A 19,290-nucleotide genomic window follows, 5' to 3' on the forward strand; every position below is an offset into this window, starting at 1 on the left:
GTAACTCCCGGATGCCGTAGGAGTGCTTTGGGTGTACCAAACGTCACAACGTAACTGGGTGACTATAAAGGTACACTACAGGTATCTCTGAAAGTGTCTGTTGGGTTGACACGGATCGAGACTGGAATTTGTCACTCCGTATGACGGAGAGGTATCTCTGGGCCCACTCGGTAATGCATCATCATAATGAGCTGAAAGTGACCAAGTGGTTGGTCACGGGATCATGCATTACGGTATGAGTAAAGTGACTTGCCGGTAACGAGATTGAACGAGGTATTGGGATACCAACGATCGAATCTCGGGCAAGTAACGTACCGATTGACAAAGGGAATTGTATACGGGATTGATTGAATCCTTGACATCATGGTTCATCCGATGAGATCATCGTGGAACATGTGGGAGCCAACATGGGTATCCAGATCCCGCTGTTGGTTATTGACCGGAGAGTCGTCTCGGTCATGTCTGCATGTCTCCCGAACCCGTAGGGTCTACACACTTAAGGTTCGGTGACGCTAGGGTTGTAGAGATATTAGTATGCGGTAACCCGAAAGTTTTTTGGAGTCCCAGATGAGATCCCGGACGTCACGAGGAGTTCCGGAATGGTCCGGAGGTGAAGAATTATATTTAGGAAGTCCAGTTTCGGCCACTGGGAAAGTTTCGGGGGTCACCGGTATTGTACCGGGACCACCGGAAGGGTCCCGGGGGTCCACCAGGTGGGGCCACCTATCCCGGAGGGCCCCATGGGCTGAAGTGGGGAGGGGAACCAGCCACTGGTGGGCTGGTGCGCCCCCCTTGGGCCTCCCCTGCGCCTAGGGTTGGAAACCCTGGGGGTGGGGGGCGCCCCACTTGGCTTGGGGGGTAAGCCACCCCCCTTGGCCGCCGCCCCCTGGAGATTGGATCTCCCAGGGGCCGGCGCCCCCCAGGGCCCCTATATATAGTGGAGGGGAGGGAGGGCAGCTGCACCACAGCCCCTGGCGCCTCCCTCTCCCTCCCGTGACACCTCTCCCTCTTGCTGAGCTTGGCGAAGCCCTGCCGAGATCCCCGCTACTTCCACCACCACGCCGTCGTGCTGCTGGATCTCCATCAACCTCTCCTTCCCCCTTGCTGGATCAAGAAGGAGGAGACGTCTTCCCAACCGTACGTGTGTTGAACGCGGAGGTGCCATCCGTTCGGCGCTCGGCCATCGGTGATTTGGATCACGACGAGTACGACTCCATCAACCCCGTTCACTTGAACGCTTCCGCTCGCGATATACAAGGGTATGTAGATGCACTCCTCTCTCTCTCGTTGCTAGATCACTCCATAGATTGATCTTGGTGATGCATAGAAAATTTTAAATTTCTTCTACGATCCCCAACAACGGCAGGGGTTGAGCGGGGGAGGGGGAAGACAGAACAAAAATATTAAGAAGAGTTGATGCACCGTTGCTACCCTAACAAAGCAGGTGCAATTCTTCTCGGGAAGATGGTGTACCGTTGACACCCACACGTCACAAATCCCACAGTAGACATACTAACAGGTTCACACACAAGTACAGCAGAACAGGTAAACATTCGTATCAAACTCAGGTTCACAGGACACGTTCATATTCATAGCCAACATTCACAATCAACAACTCAAAAGATTCATATATACACAAGTTCAGCATGGCTATGCATCCAAATGATTGATAGATCACACGACAATATTCATAGATAATTCACAAAAAGATTCAGATATACACATTTTCAGTATGTTTGTGCAACCAAATGATTGAGATGACAGCCAATATCATCCATGGACGAACTTTAATTACCTAGGGTACAGACTGGTAAATGGTGTTCAGCCGGAGGTACTTCTTGCTAAAATTAATGCTTGTACGAGTAAACTTTCGAGTACATAAGAGGGAGCATAGACAATCTGAACTGTGCTTGTAGGTTTATCCTCAAATAGTGGCCTCGTGCTGAGGGAGGTTTGAGCAACTTGGCACTACTTTCATCCAACTAGTTTACTGGCTCATCTTGGTCTTGTAGCTCCCAAAATTCTACATTGCAGAGAAGAAAGGAGGCTGTTGAGAAAATGAACCACCCAAATTTTTTGTGTCTAGTTCAACTGAAATGGAGCATCCCTGGCGTGCAGACTGATTAAGTGCCAGATGAATATATGCGTCAACCAACTTGTCTGGAATCTTTAGACTCCATGCCATACAGTTTGCTACTATATGTGTCGATAACCAAAAGGCACAAGTTGGGACCAGAGACTGGACTGCGTTTTTCTGGGCTATGCGCCAAGCAATATTTTTGGCGTTCACTCTCCTAATACTTGGAGTTTGACAACTGGATGACGCCGGTTGATACTCGAATGAATATAGGCACTTATTTTTGTCAACATCGATGCTTGACTGAGTGAACTTTGGAGTACATAGCAGCAGCATAAGTACCTATCCATCTGATCTTTTTGTGCAGTTCTACTGAAATCACCAATGTAATGATTTGCCTGTGAGCTCAGGCTCCAAGTTACACCTTTATGAAATCGGCAAACAGTAGCACAATACCAAATTACCAATACATATGACAAGCACAATAATCAAGATAAAGACCAGTACCAACCTGTGTGAGGTAGCATATCAATTACTATTTCCTTTTACTGGAAGTCGCGATAAGCCAAGCGACTGACAGCAAAGGAAGGAAGCAAGCCGAGATTAGCGACTGACAGGAAATGAAGGAATCTATCGAGGCAATGAAGCAGCCAAAGTTTTTGTGCAGTTCCACCAAAATCGAGCATCCCTGTTGGCACATATATTGAGAGAGTGAGATTACTGTAATAGTGGGACTAGTTGATGAAACATACACTAACAAATAGAAGCACCCTCACTATCTTAATGGGTAAAGTTAGCAACATAGTACTCTTGCTAAAAGAGAGGTATTAGTTTATTTAATCAGTGCCAATTAGCTCAACACTCAAAGCATTGCCATGTATCATAGGTTGCAAAACTTTAGCATGCAAAGATAAAGGAGTTTCTCATGACAGTAGCACGATACAAATAGAAATGACAGCAAACTAATATGGATGAAGGCCTTAGGCCGGTACCAACCTGAGCAAAAAAGCTTATTCATGTAGTCCCAGAAGAGATGATAAAGCACTAACTAGAATCTCTCAATAGTATATATTTTTGTGCACTTCAAATGTATGGTTGAAATCATTCTTGTTTACCAGTGCTGAGATTATATCGAAAGATTATCAAGAACTTCCAGCAGAGTTAAAGCACTGGCTAGGATACAGTTCATTGTATTGTCTTGTGTAGTTCCACTAAAATGTATGATTGGCACAACATGATCCCTGTTTGCACAAGTAGGAACAAGGTGAAACCTTCATTAGCTTAGTGAGAAAGGATTGAAAGACATTAGCATATTACTCTAATAGTAGCATCAAATTCATCATGGACAATACGCAGAAGTGGAAGGGCTCCCTAGAGGATCGTCTCACATGTAAGGTAGATGTTGCCGTAGCCCTTGAATGGCCTCGACTAAGGCCTTGGCTTCAGCAATATCACCTTGGCACTGTTTATTCTTCTTCCTCTTCATGCTCGGTTTCTCTTTCTCCTCACTAGTTGGTGAAACCAAGTACATGATTGGCCTTTGATACGTCTCCGTCGTATCTACTTTTCCAAACACTTTTGCCCTTGTTTTGGACTCTAACTTGCATGATTTGAATGGAACTAACCCGGACTAACGTTGTTTTCAGCAGACTTTCCATGGTGTTATTTATGTGCAGAAACAAAAGTTCTCGGAATGACCTGAAACTCCACGCAACATCTATTTGGAAAATAAGAAAAATACTGGAAGAAAAATCCACGTAAGGGGCCCACACCCTGTCCACGAGGGTGGGGGCGCGCCTGCCCCCCTGGGCGCGCCCCCTACCTTGTGGGCCCCCTAACACTCCACCAACCTCAACTCCAACTCCATATATTCACTTTCAGGGAGAAAAAAATCAGAGAGAAGGATTCATCGCGTTTTACGATACGGAGCCACCGCCAAGCCCTAAAACCTCTCGGGAGGGCTGATCTAGAGTCCGTTCGGGGCTCCGGAAAGGGGGATTCGTCGCCATCGTCATCATCAACCATCCTCCATCACCAATTTCATGATGCTCACAGCCGTGCGTGAGTAATTCCATCGTAGGCTTGCTGGACGGTGATGGGTTGGATGAGATCTATCATGTAATCGAGTTAGTTTTGTTAGGGTTTGATCCCTAGTATCCACTATGTTTTAAGATTGATGTTGCTATGACTTTGCTATGCTTAATGCTTGTCACTAGGGCCCGAGTGCCATGATTTCAGATCTGAACCTATTATGTTTTCATGAATATATGTGAGTTCTTGATCCTATCTTGCAAGTCTATAGTCACCTACTATGAATTATGGTCCGGCAACCCCGAAGTGACAATAATTGGGACCACTCCCGGTGATGACAGTAGTTTGAGGAGTTCATGTATTCACTATGTGCTAATGCTTTGTTTCGGTACTCTATTAAAAGGAGGCCTTAATATCCCTTAGTTTCCGTTAGGACCCCTATGTTATGATTGTTACATGATGAATCGCATCCGGCATAATTCTCCATCACCGATCCAATGCCTACGAGCTTTTCACATATTGTTCTCTACTTATTTACTTTTCCGTTGCTACTGTTACAATCACTACAAAACCCAAAAATATTACATTTGCTACCGTTACTTCCATACTACTTTGCTACTAAATACTTTGCTGCAGATATTAAGTTATCCAGGTGTGGTTGAATTGACAACTCAACTGCTAATACTTGAGAATATTCTTTGGCTCCCCTTGTGTCGAATCAATAAATTTGGGTTGAATACTCTACCCTCGAAAACTGTTGCGATCCCCTATACTTGTGGGTTATCAAGACTATTTTCTGGCGCCGTTGCCGGGGAGCATAGCTCTATTCTTTGAGTCACTTGGGATTTATATCTGTTGGTCACTATGTGGAACTTGAAAGACGCTAAGACAACAATTTATCCCTCAACTACGAGGGGAGGTAAGGAACTGCCATCTAGCTCTGCACTTGATTCACCTTCTGTTTTGAGTAAGCTTGCAACACCTAAGCATGCTTCTGCTATTCATTCCGATATGTCGCATGTTATTGATGATGCCACTTCTGCTATGCATGATACTTATGATGCTACTTCTATGCTTGATACTACTGTGCCACTTGGTGAATTTCTTGATGAACAACTTGCTAGGGTTAGAGAGAATGAAATTATTGATAATATTGATGAAAGTGATGATGAAGACTCTCGACCTAATAAATATGAATTGCCTGTTGTGCCTGAGGGCTATGTTATGGATGAAGCAATTGCTAAAGAAATTTTTGCTTGCAAAGATAGATATGATGTTAAGAAATTATTAGCTAAATGGAAGCAGCAACCTCTTAATGCTAGAATGAAACCTGGCCCTGCTTTTGCTACTTCACCTATCTGTGTTACTGATAAGGATTATGAATTCTCTGTTGATCCTGATATAATTACTTTGGTTGAATCTGATCCTTTTTATGGCTATGAATCTGAAACTGTTGCGGCACATCTTACTAAATTAAATGATATAGCCACCCTGTTCACTAATGATGAGAGAACTCGCTACTTTTATATCCTTAAACTATTTCCATTCTCATTAAAGGGTGATGCTAAAATATGGTTCAATTCTCTTGATCCTGGTTGTGTGCGTAGTCCCCAGGATATGATTTATTACTTCTCCGCTAAATATTTCCCTGCTCATAAGAAACAAGCTGCTTTAAGGGAAATATATAATTTTGTGCAAATTGAAGAAGAGAGTCTCCCACAAGCTTGGGGGAGGCTTCTCCAATTACTTAATGCTTTGCCTGATCATCCTCTTAAGAAAAATGAAATACTTGATATCTTTTATAATGGACTAACCGATGCTTCCAGAGATTACCTGGATAGTTGTGCTGGTTCTGTTTTCAGGGAAAGAACACCGGATGAAGCTGAAATTCTATTGAATAATATGTTCACAAATGAAAATAATTGGACACTTCCTGAGCCAGCTCCTGAGCCAATTCCGAAGAAAAGAGGTGTTCTATTTCTCAGTCCTGAAGATATGCAAGAGGCAAAGAAATCTATGAAAGATAAAGGTATTAAAGCTGAAGATGTTAAGAATTTACCTCCTGTTGAAGAAATACGTGGTCTTAATTTACCGCCTGTTGAAGAAATATATGATCTTAATCCATCACCTATTGAAGAAACTCATGGTCTTGATAACCCGACACAGGTAGTAAAGGTAAATTATCTCTATAGATTTGATGAAGGTGATATTCCTCACTATAAGTCTGCTAGACAATGTTTGGATGAGTTTGATAACTTTATTGTCAAACAAGAAAACTTCAATGCTTATTTTGGTAGACAATTGAAATATAATTCCGATACGCTTGAATACTTGGGTGATTATATGTCTAGAGTTAAAGGTGAACTTAAACTCATTAGTAAACATGCTTCTATGGTCACCACTCAAGTAGAACAAGTACTTAAGGCTCAAAATGATTTGCTCAATGAATTAAATAGTAAGAATAATGATCATGCTGTTAGAGTGGCTACTAGAACTGGTAAAATGACTCAGGAACCTTTGTATCCTAAAGGCCACCCTAAGAGAATTGAGCAAGATTCTCAGAGAAATAATATTGATGCACCTAGTCCTTCTAAAAACAAGAAAAAGAAAAATGATAGGACTTTGCATGCTTCTAGTGAACCTATTGCTGAACCACCTGAGAATCCAAATGATATATCTATTTCTGATGCTGAAACACAATCTGGTAATGAACATGAGCCTAATGAAAATGCTAATGATGATGTTCATGATGATGCTCAACCTAGTAATGATAATGATGTGGAAATTGAACCTGTTGTTGATCTAGATAACCCACAATCAAAGAATCAATGTTATGATAAGAGAGACTTTGTTGCTAGGAAACACGGTAAAGAAAGAGAACCATGGGTTCAGAAACCCATGCCTTTTCCTCCCAAACCATCCAAGAAAAAAGATGATGAGGATTTTGAGCGCTTTGCTGAAATGATTAGACCTATCTTCTTGCCTATGCGATTAACTGATATGCTCAAAATGAATCCTTATGCTAAGTATATGAAAGATATTCTTACTAATAAAAGAAAGATACCGGAAGCTGAAATTTCCACCATGCTTGCTAATTATACTTTTAAAGGTGGAATACCAAATAAACTTGGAGATCCAGGAATACCTACTATACCATGCTCCATTAAAAGAAACTATGTTAAAACTGCTTTATGTGATCTTGGAGCCGGTGTTAGTGTTATGCCTCTCTCTTTATATCGTAGACTTGATTTGAATAAGTTGACACCTACTGAAATATCTTTGTAAATGGCTGATAAATCAACTGCTATACCTGTCGGTATTTGTGAGGATGTGCCTGTTGTGGTTGCAAACATTACTATTTTAACGGACTTTGTTATTCTTGATATTCCCGAGGATGATAGTATGTCTATTATTCTTGGAAGACCCTTTTTGAATACTGCAGGGGCTGTTATTGATTGCAACAAAGGCAATGTCATTTTTCATGTTAATGGTAATGAGCATATGGTACACTTTCAAAGGAAACAAGCTCAAGTTCATAGTATCAACTCTATTGGAAAAATTCCATCGATTATATTTGGAGGTTTTGAATTCCCTCTACCTACTGTCAAGAAGAAATATGATATTCTTATTATAGGGGATGTGCATATCCCCGCTGAGGTAACATAGTGTTATTCGAAATTCTCCGGTTCCATGTTATTCGGAATGAGTTTGTTAACAAGACTTGATCAACCTTGTTAGTGGATTCCTTTTGATGAGCATGAGATGGATGAAACTAGAAGGCACAACCTTCTGTACCCTCCTTCTACTTTCTGTTCTTTAGTTGAAATAAAGTAAAAATAGTATTTTCTGTCTGTTTCCTGATCTATCCGTGCAATATAAAAATACCCCGAAAATAGAAGTTCTCCAAATGCCCTGAAAACAGAATATGATTTTTTCTGGAATGTTTGAGAATATCTGGCACTGAGAACACAGCAGGAGGGGCAAGCACCTGGCCACGAGGGTGGAGGGCGCGCCCCCTGCCTCGTGGGCCCACAGTGGCCCCCCTCCACTTATTCCTGCACCCACACACTTCTTCTTCCTCCCAAAAAATCACCATCCAGCTCAAGCATGAGTTCTAGCTCATTTTACTGCGATTTTCGATCTCCTTGCTCAAAGCACCTCTCACAAAACTGCTTGGGGGGATTGTTCCTTGGTATGTGACTCCTCCATTGGTCCAATTAGTTTTTATTCTAGTGCTCTATTCATTGCAAATTTGTGCTGCCTAGGTGACCATGTTCTTGAGCTTGCATGTCAAGATTATATGGTTCCAAGTAGTTCTAATACATGATATAGTCTCTAGGCACTTGTAGGAGTAGTTGCTATCAATTTTATTGAGCTTGGTTCACTTTTGTTTGAAGTTACTAAAAATTTCAGAAAATTTTCACAGGAAGAAATATGCTTAGGAAAATGTACCAAGGTGGTTCTTCAAGGAAGCAAGGACCCAGGCTTGCAATGCGTGATGCTGACGATGAGCCACCAAGGGACGCTCCAGTGCGGCCCTGTGAATGGCCTTCGGAAAATTTTATGGATCGAGCGGGAATCAAGGAAGAATTTAACGCATATTTGCGTAACGCTGATCTTGTGAGCTTTGAGGCAGAAAAAAGCCGCCAGTACCACTATCTCACTAGTTCCTTTGTGAGGAGGTTTGAATTTTCATCTTCACGTAGTTCTCCAACTGTCCTGTTTGATCTTTATGAGAAATCTTATACGATGGACTTAGAGGATTTTACTTCTGCTTGCAAACTTCCACAATGGGGTAGTGCTAGTGAACCCCGCAAATCTGAATTTAGAAATTTTCTTGCTAGTATAACTGTGGGGGAATCTAGAGATACAGCACAAGCTACAATAGGGATCATTCATTTTCCTGTTGTACATTATTTTGCTCTCTTCATAGGTAGGTGCATGAATGGTAAAGATGAAGCATGTCATATGTGTGTTCCTGACCTCAGTATTCTTAGGAGTGCTGTGTTAGGAGACAAATCTTATAATTTGGGAGCCATTGTTGCACGTAGGTTGCATAATAGTAGATTTAATGGAGATTTCTTTGGTGAAATTTATGCAACCCGCTTAGCTGATTTTCTTGGTGTAACCATACGTAATGATGATATTGAATTGCCTCCTGCTTACTTAGACTTTAATGCTATGGTTCACCACAAGTTTGTTGAGAGGAATGAATCACCTCTCCAGTATCGCTTAATCTTTGACAGACGTCGTGCTGTCCGTATTACTCTCCCTGCTCCTGCCTTCTTTGATTATCATGCAAAAGGAACATATGTTATTACCAAAGAGGAGGCAGATGAGTATGAGAGGAGGGCGGAAGCCGCTCACCGCCACGCTGCATCTCAGGAGGCGATAGCCGCTGCATCTCAGTACGACCCCGGCTACAACTACGGATATCCGCCAGGCCATCCGTGGCAATAAACCAACTTAGGCCAAAAGCCTAAGCTTGGGGGAGTACGTATTTCCCACCGACATTACATTTATGTCCACACACTCATTGCTAGATGTCGGTGCTCATACTCTTTCACTGTAATATCCATGCTAGTTTATTTTCTTTTTCTTCCTTTCTTCCTGTGTGTTTGTTAAACCTTAAGAAAAACCAAAAAAATTTAGTGTAGCTTTTAGTTAGTTTACTTTTCTTGCTGTAGTAGTAATAATTAAAAAGAAAACCCAAAAGTATTTCCCGTTCTTCTTTTGCTTGTTGGGAGCTTTCCCGTGTAAATAGTTTTTATTTCTTTTCTTTTCTTTGGGGGTCGATAGGGGAAGACCATAATTAAATTGTTGAAGTGGCTCTTATATGCATTATTGTTGATTTAACCAAGAGCCCATATTGCCTTGTCTTCTCCTTTTTATTGAATGCTCACAGATTCCAGCTCAGTCCAATGCACGTGCACTCTTATTATTATTCACATCGTTCGGTCATGCAAGTGAAAGGCAATTATGACGATATATGATGGACTAACTGAGATGAGAAAAGCTGGTATGAACTCGACCTCTGTTGTTTTTGTAAATATGATTAGTTCATCGTTCCTAATTCAGCCTATTATGAATAAACATGTTTGCAATGACAATTAGATATCATAGTTGCTTACGCCATGCTTGATTAGCTATGAGTTATAATGGTTTACCTTGCGTGCCAACATGCTATTAAAATGGTTGTGATGTGGTATAGTGGGGTGGTATCCTCCTTTGAATGATTTAAGTGACTCAACTTGGCACATGTTCACACATGTAGTTGAAAAAAATCAACATAGCGTTCACAATATTTATGTTCATGGTGGATTATATCCTACTCATGCTCGTACGCAATGCCTATTAATTTTAATGCATGGTCATGACTGTTGTCGCTCTCTAGTTGGTCGCTTCCCAGTCTTTTGCTAGCCTTCACTTGTACTAAGCGGGAATACTGCTTGTGCATCCAATCCCTTAAACCCCAAAGTTATTCCATATGAGTCCACTATACCTTCCTATATGCGGTATCTACCTGCCGTTCCAAGTAAATTTGTATGTGCCAAACTCTAAACCTTCAAATAAACATTCTGTTTTGTATGCTCGAATAGCTCATGTATCAACTAGGGTTGTCTGTATCTTCCATGCTAGGCGGGTTATTCTCAATAGGAGTGGACTCCGCTCCTCACTCACGAGAAAATGGCTGGTCACCGGGATGCCCAGTCCCATGCTTTATGCAAACTAAATCAAAATTAATTGCAAACAAAACTCCCCCTGGGACTGTTGCTAGTTGGAGGCACTCGTTCTTTCGAGCAAGCCATGGATTGATGCTTGTTGGTGGAGGGGGAGTATAAACTTTACCATTCTGTTTGGGAACCGCCTATAATGTGTGTAGCATGGAAGATATCGCCATCTCTTGGTTGTTATGTTGACAATGAAAGTATGCCGCTCAAAATATTATTTATCTCTATTTCAAAACCGAGCTCTGGCACCTCTACAAATCCCTGCTTCCCTCTGTGAAGGGCCTATCTATTTACTTTCATGTTGAGTCATCACCCTCTTATTAAAAAGCACTAGCTGGAGAGCGTTGCTGTCATTTGCATCCATTACTGTTAATTTATATTGGGTATGACTATGACTGGATCTCTTTTACCATGAATTACAATGTCTAGTCAGTCCTTGATCTTTAAAGGTGCTCTGCATTTATGTTTTGCGGTCTCAGAAAGGGCTAGCGAGATACCATCTTGTTATATCATATTATGATTGTTTTGAGAAAGTGTTGTCATCCGAGATTTATTATTATGGCTCGCTAGTTGATTATGCCATTGATATGAGTAAACATGAGACCTAAGAGTTATTGTAAATGTGGTTACTCATAATCTTTGCTGAAAACTTGAATGCTGGCTTTACATATTTGCAACAACAAGAGTAAACAGAGTTTGTAAAAGTTTCTCTTTATCACTTTCAGTTTATCAACTGAATTGCTTGAGGACAAGCAAAGGTTTAAGCTTGGGGGAGTTGATACGTCTCTGCTGTATCTACTTTTCCAAACACTTTTGCCCTTGTTTTGGACTCTAACTTGCATGATTTGAATGGAACCTAACCCGGACTGACGCTGTTTTCAGCAGACTTTCCATGGTGTTATTTATGTGCAGAAACAGAAGTTCTCGGAATGACCTAAAACTCCACGGAACATCTATTTGGAAAATAAGAAAAATACTGGAAGAAAAATCCACGTCAGGGGGCCCACACCCTGTCCACGAGGGTGGGGGCGCGCCTGCTCCCCCTGGGCGCGCCCCCTACCTCATGGGCCCCTGACGCTCCACCGACCTCAACTCCAACTACATATATTCACTTTCGGGGAGAAAAAAATCAGAGAGAAGGATTGATCGCGTTTTACGATACGGAGCCGCCGCCAAGCCCTAAAACCTCTCGGGAGGGCTGATCTGGAGTCCGTTCGAGCTCCGGAGAGGGGGATTCGTCGCCATCGTCATCATCAACCATCCTCCATCACCAATTTCATGATGCTCACTGCCGTGCGTGAGTAATTCCATCATAGGCTTGCTGGACGGTGATGGGTTGGATGAGATCTATCATGTAATCGAGTTAGTTTTGTTAGGGTTTGATCCCTAGTATCCACTATGTTCTGAGATTGATGTTGCTATGACTTTGCTATGCTTAATGCTTGTCACTAGGGCCCGAGTGCCATGATTTCAGATCTGAACCTATTATGTTTTCATGAATATATGTGAGTTCTTGATCCTATCTTGCAAGTCTATAGTCACCTACTATGAGTTATGATCCGGCAACCCCGAAGTGACAATAATCGGGACCACTCCTGGTGATGACCGTAGTTTGAGGAGTTCATGTATTCACTATGTGCTAATGCTTTGTTCCGGTATCTATTAAAAGGAGGCCTTAATATCCCTTAGTTTCTGTTAGGACCCCGCTGCCATGGGAGGGTAGGACAAAAGATGTCATGCAAGTTCTTTTCCATAAGCACGTATGACTATATTCGGAATACATGCCTACATTACATTGATGAATTGGAGCTAGTTCTGTGTCACCCTATGTTATGATTGTTACATGATGAACCGCATCCGGCATAATTCTCCATCACCAATCCAATGCCTACGAGCTTTTCACATATTGTTCTCCGCTTATTTTCTTTTCCGTTGCTACTGTTACAATCACTACAAAACCCAAAAATATTACTTTTGCTACCGTTACTTCCATACTACTTTGCTACTAAATACTTTGCTGCAGATATTAAGTTATCCAGATGTGGTTGAATTGACAACTCAACTGCTAATACTTGAGAATATTCTTTGGCTCCCCTTGTGTCGAATCAATAAATTTGGGTTGAATACTCTACCCTCGAAAATTGTTGCGATCACCTATACTTGTGGGTTATCAGCCTTCTATTTCAGAATTGGTTTTGTCAGTGAGGGGGTACAAGTGTACTAGTAAACAATAGCATTATTTTCTCATGGCAGTCACAAAATAGAGATGAACACATGCATTAAATATCATTCTTACCTAAAGGAAGGTTATGGTGCCAATATGGATGATGAGGATTGGAACACAGATCTCCCTTTGTGCAGTTCCACCGAAATGAACCAACTGTTCCATTCTGACATTCCAGTTAAACATCACAAAAGTTACTTCTTTTAAGAAGTGTTTTGTGCAGTGCACCAAAAGGTCACAATAGCAACCAGGTGAAATGGATACCCCTGTTTGCACAAATAGCTACAAAGGAAACAGCCAGAGTCTCAAACAATTACAGGCAAAAACGTTTGGCTAAACTTGTCATGGCTTATAACAGTGGCATGGCTTCATTTTATCACGGGCATTAGATTAAGAACAGCTAAATGTTTGGTATAAGGGCATGGGACAGTGGGTGCACCAGCAGTCTAGCACCATGTACCTAAACCGGGGCATAAAGTGGTGATTCAGAGTTTGTTGCCCCGAGAAACAAACATCCAAGAAACATGTCTCGGTTGGTCCCATTTTTGTTCACTCTAGCCACCTACTCCTATGTTTTTTTGGAAATGGAGGCGTGCCCCCGGCCTCTGCATCATAATGATGCATGCAGCCATCTTATGTGTCGATAGCAAATCTAGTCCTGGTCATACCACTGTGTACAGCATTTCCCCTATATTTCTCTTTTAGACCAAGAGACCGGTTGGATGACCAGTCTGTACTACTTTCACCCCCTATCCTTCCTGTTTCTACCAAGTCCGATGCACATACTAAATTCCCCCACCCCCACTTTATTTCTTGTTTGAACCAAGTACAAGATTCGACTCCATGAAGTAGCATTACCTCTAACAATAGAAGAGGAAAAATATGTGTCGTTTGACCATCCGATCGAGAGGGGCTGAGAGGTAGAAAATGGTGCACATGCAGCGACGTAGTGCTACCTCTTGAGCATGTGTTAGTTTTCCCTTGAAGAGGAAAGGATGATGCAGCAAAGTAGCATAAGTATTTCCCTCAGTTTTCTAGAACCAAGGTATCAATCTAGTAGGAGACTACACGCAAATCGCCTAGTACCTGCACAAACAATCAAGAACCTTGCAACCAACGCGATAAAGGGGTTGTCAATCCCTTCACGGCCACTTGCAAAAGTGAGATCTGATAAAGATATTAAGATAATTATTTTTGGTATTTTTGTTGTATAGATTGGAAAATAAAGATTGCAAAATAAATAGTAAACTAGAATTGTAGATTGGAAACTTGTATGATGTAAAGTAGACCCGGGGCCATAGATTTCACTAGTGGCTTCTCTCATGATAGCATGTATTACAGTGGGTGAACAAATTACTGCCGAGCAATTGATAGAAAAGTGCATAGTTATGATGATATCTAAGGCAATGATCATGAATATAGGCACCACGTCTGTGTCAAGTAGACCGAAACGATTCTGCATCTACTACTATTACTGCACACATCGACCGCTATCCAGCATGCATCTAGAGTATTAAGTTCATAAGAACGGAGTAACGCATTAGGAAAGATGACATAATGTAGAGGGATAAACTCAAGCAATATGATATAAACCCCATCTTTTTATCCTCGATGGCAACAATACAATACGTGTCGTTTCCCTTTCTGTCACTGGGATCGAGCACCGCAAGATTGAACCCAAAGCTAAGCACTTCTCCCATTGCAAGAAAGATCAATCTAGTAGGCCAAACTAAACTGATAATTCGAAGAGACTTGCAAAGATATCAAATCATGCATATAAGAATTCAGAGAAGAACCAAATAATATTCATAGATAATCAAGTTCATAAACCCACAATTCATCGGATCTCGGCAAACACACCGCAAAAGAGTATTACATTGGATAGATCTCCAAGAACATCGAGGAGAACTTTGTATTGAGAACCAAAGAGAGAGAAGAAGCCATCTAGCTAATAACTATGGACCCGAAGGTCTGTGGTAAACTACTCACACATCATCGGAGAGGCTATGGTGTTGATGTAGAAGCCCTCCGTGATCGAATCCCTCTCCGGCAGATCGCCGGAGAAGGCCCCAAGATGGGATCTCACGGGTACAGAAGGTTGCGGCAGTGGAAAAGTGGTTTCGTGGCTCCCCTGGATGTTTTCAGGGTATAAGAGTATATATAGGCGAAAGAAGTAGGTTGGTGGAGCTACGAGGGGCCCACGAGGGTGGGGGTGCGCCTACCCCCCGTGGGCGCGCCCTCCTGCCTCGTGGCCGCCTCGTCGCGTCTCTGACTTCCACTCCAAGTCTCCTGGATTGCGTTTGTTCCAAGAAAGATCCTCGCAAAGGTTTTGTTCCGTTTGGATTCATTTTGTTGTGGTTTTGTCACATCAGATGTCCTAGAGAAAGGACTTAGCCATGGAGCCATCGCTATGGGTTAACTTAAAGGGGTTAAAGCGGACAAAGGATGCAAGAGAGTTTATACTGGTTCGGCCCCTTGCGGTGAAGGTAAAAGCCTATGATCCAGTTGTTGTGGGATTGCTTGGGTTTCGATGACCAGGGAGCGAATACGCTTTGCCTGAGTCTCGAGTTGTTGTCTGTTGTCCTTGAACCGCCGCCGGGTCGTCCCCTTATATACATGGGTTGACGCCCGTCGGTTTACAGAATCCCGAGGCCGGCTCATCAACGTGTCCGGCTTGGTCTCTGCTCTATTTACCTTACAACACACATTTACATACTAATGTCGGTTTACATCTACGGTCCTTAAACCGACTCTGGGCCCTGGGCCTTCATAAAGCGTCACTGTCTCTGTCTTCATGGGCTTCAGATATAATGAGCCACTATGGGGGTAACCCGGCCTTTCCTGGCCGGTTTACGCCCAGTGGTAATATCCCCAACATTAGGCCCTAGATTGATTTGAACTGGTTCATGTCAATCCTCAATACTTAAGAAACTTTCTTCTTCAACATCTTCACGTAATCTTGTAAACCGCCGTGACGTCACCTTCCAGGACCATGGTAAACCTCCATGACATCATATGTTATTTAAAACTGTGTATAACCCACCTTCATTAATGGGTCTCCGATGATCGAGGCAACAGAGCTGTCACATACCCCATTTTTTGGGCTCCTCGATTCTCACGCCTGCCTTTTATCCATTCACCTCATAAATAAGCCGAGGGGTCCCTTTCACTTTTCCCCCTCGTGCCTCTTCGTGTCATCTTCTTCCTCGCGCCGACCGACCTTCGAGCTCTGTCACCGCCGTCGTCCTTCGCCTCTGCCTCAACGACGGCCGCTGCATCAACCTGACTGTGCCAGAAAAACGCGGCGATCTTCCGCTGCTTCCTCAGCACCGGTACGTTCCTCCTTTTCTCACTCTAGATCCACCATTAGGGTTCGGTGTTCTTCATAGTTCTTCAAAGTTCTTGAATCTGTTCTTCCTTGTTTATCTTTAGTAGTACCAATGGCTAGTTAGATCTGCTTTTTCCAATGCCCTTGTACTTTAAACTCCTGCTTCCTTGTTAGAACATCTGCCTCATATAAAAACTCATCTGAACTTGGTGAACTCTAACACACTGGAATTTAGGTCAGAATATATTTTGTTTTTCCAACGCACGGTAGATCTGAAATTACCACACCAAGATGTGAAGCTTGTTTTTCCTTCACTTGCACACCTTTTAGACATATACCATTAATACCAGATTAGGCGGTTTAACTTCATAGAAAAATGATGACCCAGTAGATACCATTAGTCCCCTGTTGAACCGCCAATGCATTCATCATTGTACCGTCTCCATTGTCAGACTCCGGTTTACGAATAACCAACTCCGATTTAACAATATGCTTACATCCTTATACCGCCTTATGGTTGTCCACTGTAAATCTTAAACCGGCAATAATCATGTTTCAGATTTTCATTGCCATGGCCAAGCAAGTCTATGAATGCAATTGGGCTCCTTCTCGAGTAACCAAAAATCAGTTAAACAACTGTGTTTCAACGGGCGCTTTAGCCAAGAAAGATGTCATCCACTGGAGGGTCCCTGGCCCGGAAAATCCTCCTACACCCAAGGACGGAGAGGTAGTCGTGTTTGCTGATCACCTGGGTCGAGGTTTTAGCCCTCCTGATTTAAAAAAATTCTGAGATGTACTGGCCAATTTTCAGTTGCACCCTCAAGACATTGGTCCAAATTCTGTGACCAACATATGCCACTTCCAAGTCTTTTGTGAGGCTTATCTACAAGAGGAACCTACAGTCGAACTGTTTAGGGATTTCTTTCACTTAAACCGTCGCACAGAGTTCACGGATGGACCCAATACGGAATTGGGTGGAATGGCAGTTCAGAAAAGGAAGGAAGTTACTTTCCCTCATCCCAAGCTCCACAGTCACCCCAAAGAGTGGAACCAGACTTGGATTTACTGCAAAGATACATCTCCAACTGACGAGAACCCCTTGCCGGTTTACCGCCCTCACCGCCTTAGTAATACACATCCTTTTCCTCAGAGGTTGACTGCGAAAGAAAGGGCCAACTATGCCCCTCAATTATCAAAGCTTAGAGCCTTCATGGCGAACGGTTTGACAGGAGTTGACCTTGCCCGTTGTTGGATAAGCTAGGGTATTCTGCCCTTAAGCCGGCGCTCCGGTTTGATGTGTGAGTACACAGGGAGTTTGAAGGATGCTCAACGAAACATTGACATTCAGCTTACAGATGCGGAAGTTACTAAGGCTGTAAAGAAGATGCTGAACGAAACGGAGGCTGTCTGTGGCCAGACCGGACTACTCCCTTTCTGCACCTTCAACAAACCGCCAGCTGCAAGAATCATACAATCTGTTTATCTTAAGTTGCTTCTGTCCAAATATTCTCTAAAAGTGTGATTATTTTCTGACAGGGTGATGATCCGTTCTGGAATAAGAAACCACAAGACAAACCGGCAAAGCCGCAAGATAAAACGGCCAAGCCACTTCGCCCAAAGACCAAGGTTATTAAAAAACCTGCCAAGAAAAGGACCACTGCATCCTCCGAGCTAAATGCTGATGACGATGTGGGTAACCCGGAATCAAAGGTAGAACTTGACTCTCTTGGTTCATTTTTCGTACACCTCATTGACAATGATTATTATTAGGACGACGCTGAAGGCAGTCACGCTGATGATGTAGAGGTAATCGTTCTTTCCTCCGATTCAGATCCTCTGCCAACATCAAAAATCCGTCGAGCAAACCGGAAAGTAAAATTTTCTCACCCCCTTGCTTACTTGGACCCAAACTTTCTTTTGAAGACACAGCAGCACGAGGCTCGCCGCACAACTCGGCACAGCGGCCAGGTAGTTACCTCCGCCAGTTTACCGAACACTCCGGCTCGGAAACGCCGATCAGAGGTCTCTGATCCCCTTGACACTTCATGCCCCAAAGCGGGTTGCTTCCGCCAGCCTCTTAACCTGTCCAATTCAAATTATCAGGGTACTTCTCACTCATCTTCTGGCGAGTCGTCGGCCACAAAACTTCCACCCCTCAAAACAGTTCTTGGGTGAGCTATATACTTGTTTTTATCCTTGATGTGTTATTTTTATATACTGTACTGATCCTCATGTTTACTTTTCTCAGCGCCAAGCCCAGACCCAGCAAGAAAGCTCGTTTGAACAAACCGGCTGATGATAACATGGCTGCTGAACCGGAAAAAACTCCAGATCCTGAAGAGGCCGATGTTGACGCCATGCTTAATGACCCACCGCCTCAAGACCATGACTTTTTTGCTGAGCAGATAGAAGTTGACACCACAAGCCATGCTGACCAGCCAACCAGCCCTGTCCGAACTGATGACAAACCGGTCAGTCCAGTTAAAGATACGACAAACCACCAACCCCAGTAATGACTGTTGATAACAAAGATGATGACATTATGATTACTGGCACTGGCAACACCACTCCTGGCAATCCTGTCGCTTTGTCAAAGCATACTGCCAAGGACGAGCTATCTGCTATCGGCAAAGGCAAATGGAACGCCGATTTGTCAAACTATGCCCATCTTAATGCTCAAGACCTTCACTCCGGCTTCTTGAACCGTCTGTACACCAGCCGTGACTATGAAGCCGGTTTGGTAAATTTGATGAAAGAGCGATATGAGGTAATTAATACTCAATTCTGCTTAACTGTCTCTCTTGTAAATTCCAAATATCAACTCCAGTAGCCCCCAAGTGACGGTTTATGATATCAATCTAAACCGGGACTTTTAGTAACAATCTTTATATTTGCAATA

The sequence above is a fragment of the Triticum aestivum genome, chromosome 6D (genome assembly GCF_018294505.1).
Source record: "Triticum aestivum cultivar Chinese Spring chromosome 6D, IWGSC CS RefSeq v2.1, whole genome shotgun sequence".
In the NCBI taxonomy this organism is placed as follows: Eukaryota; Viridiplantae; Streptophyta; class Magnoliopsida; order Poales; family Poaceae; genus Triticum; species Triticum aestivum.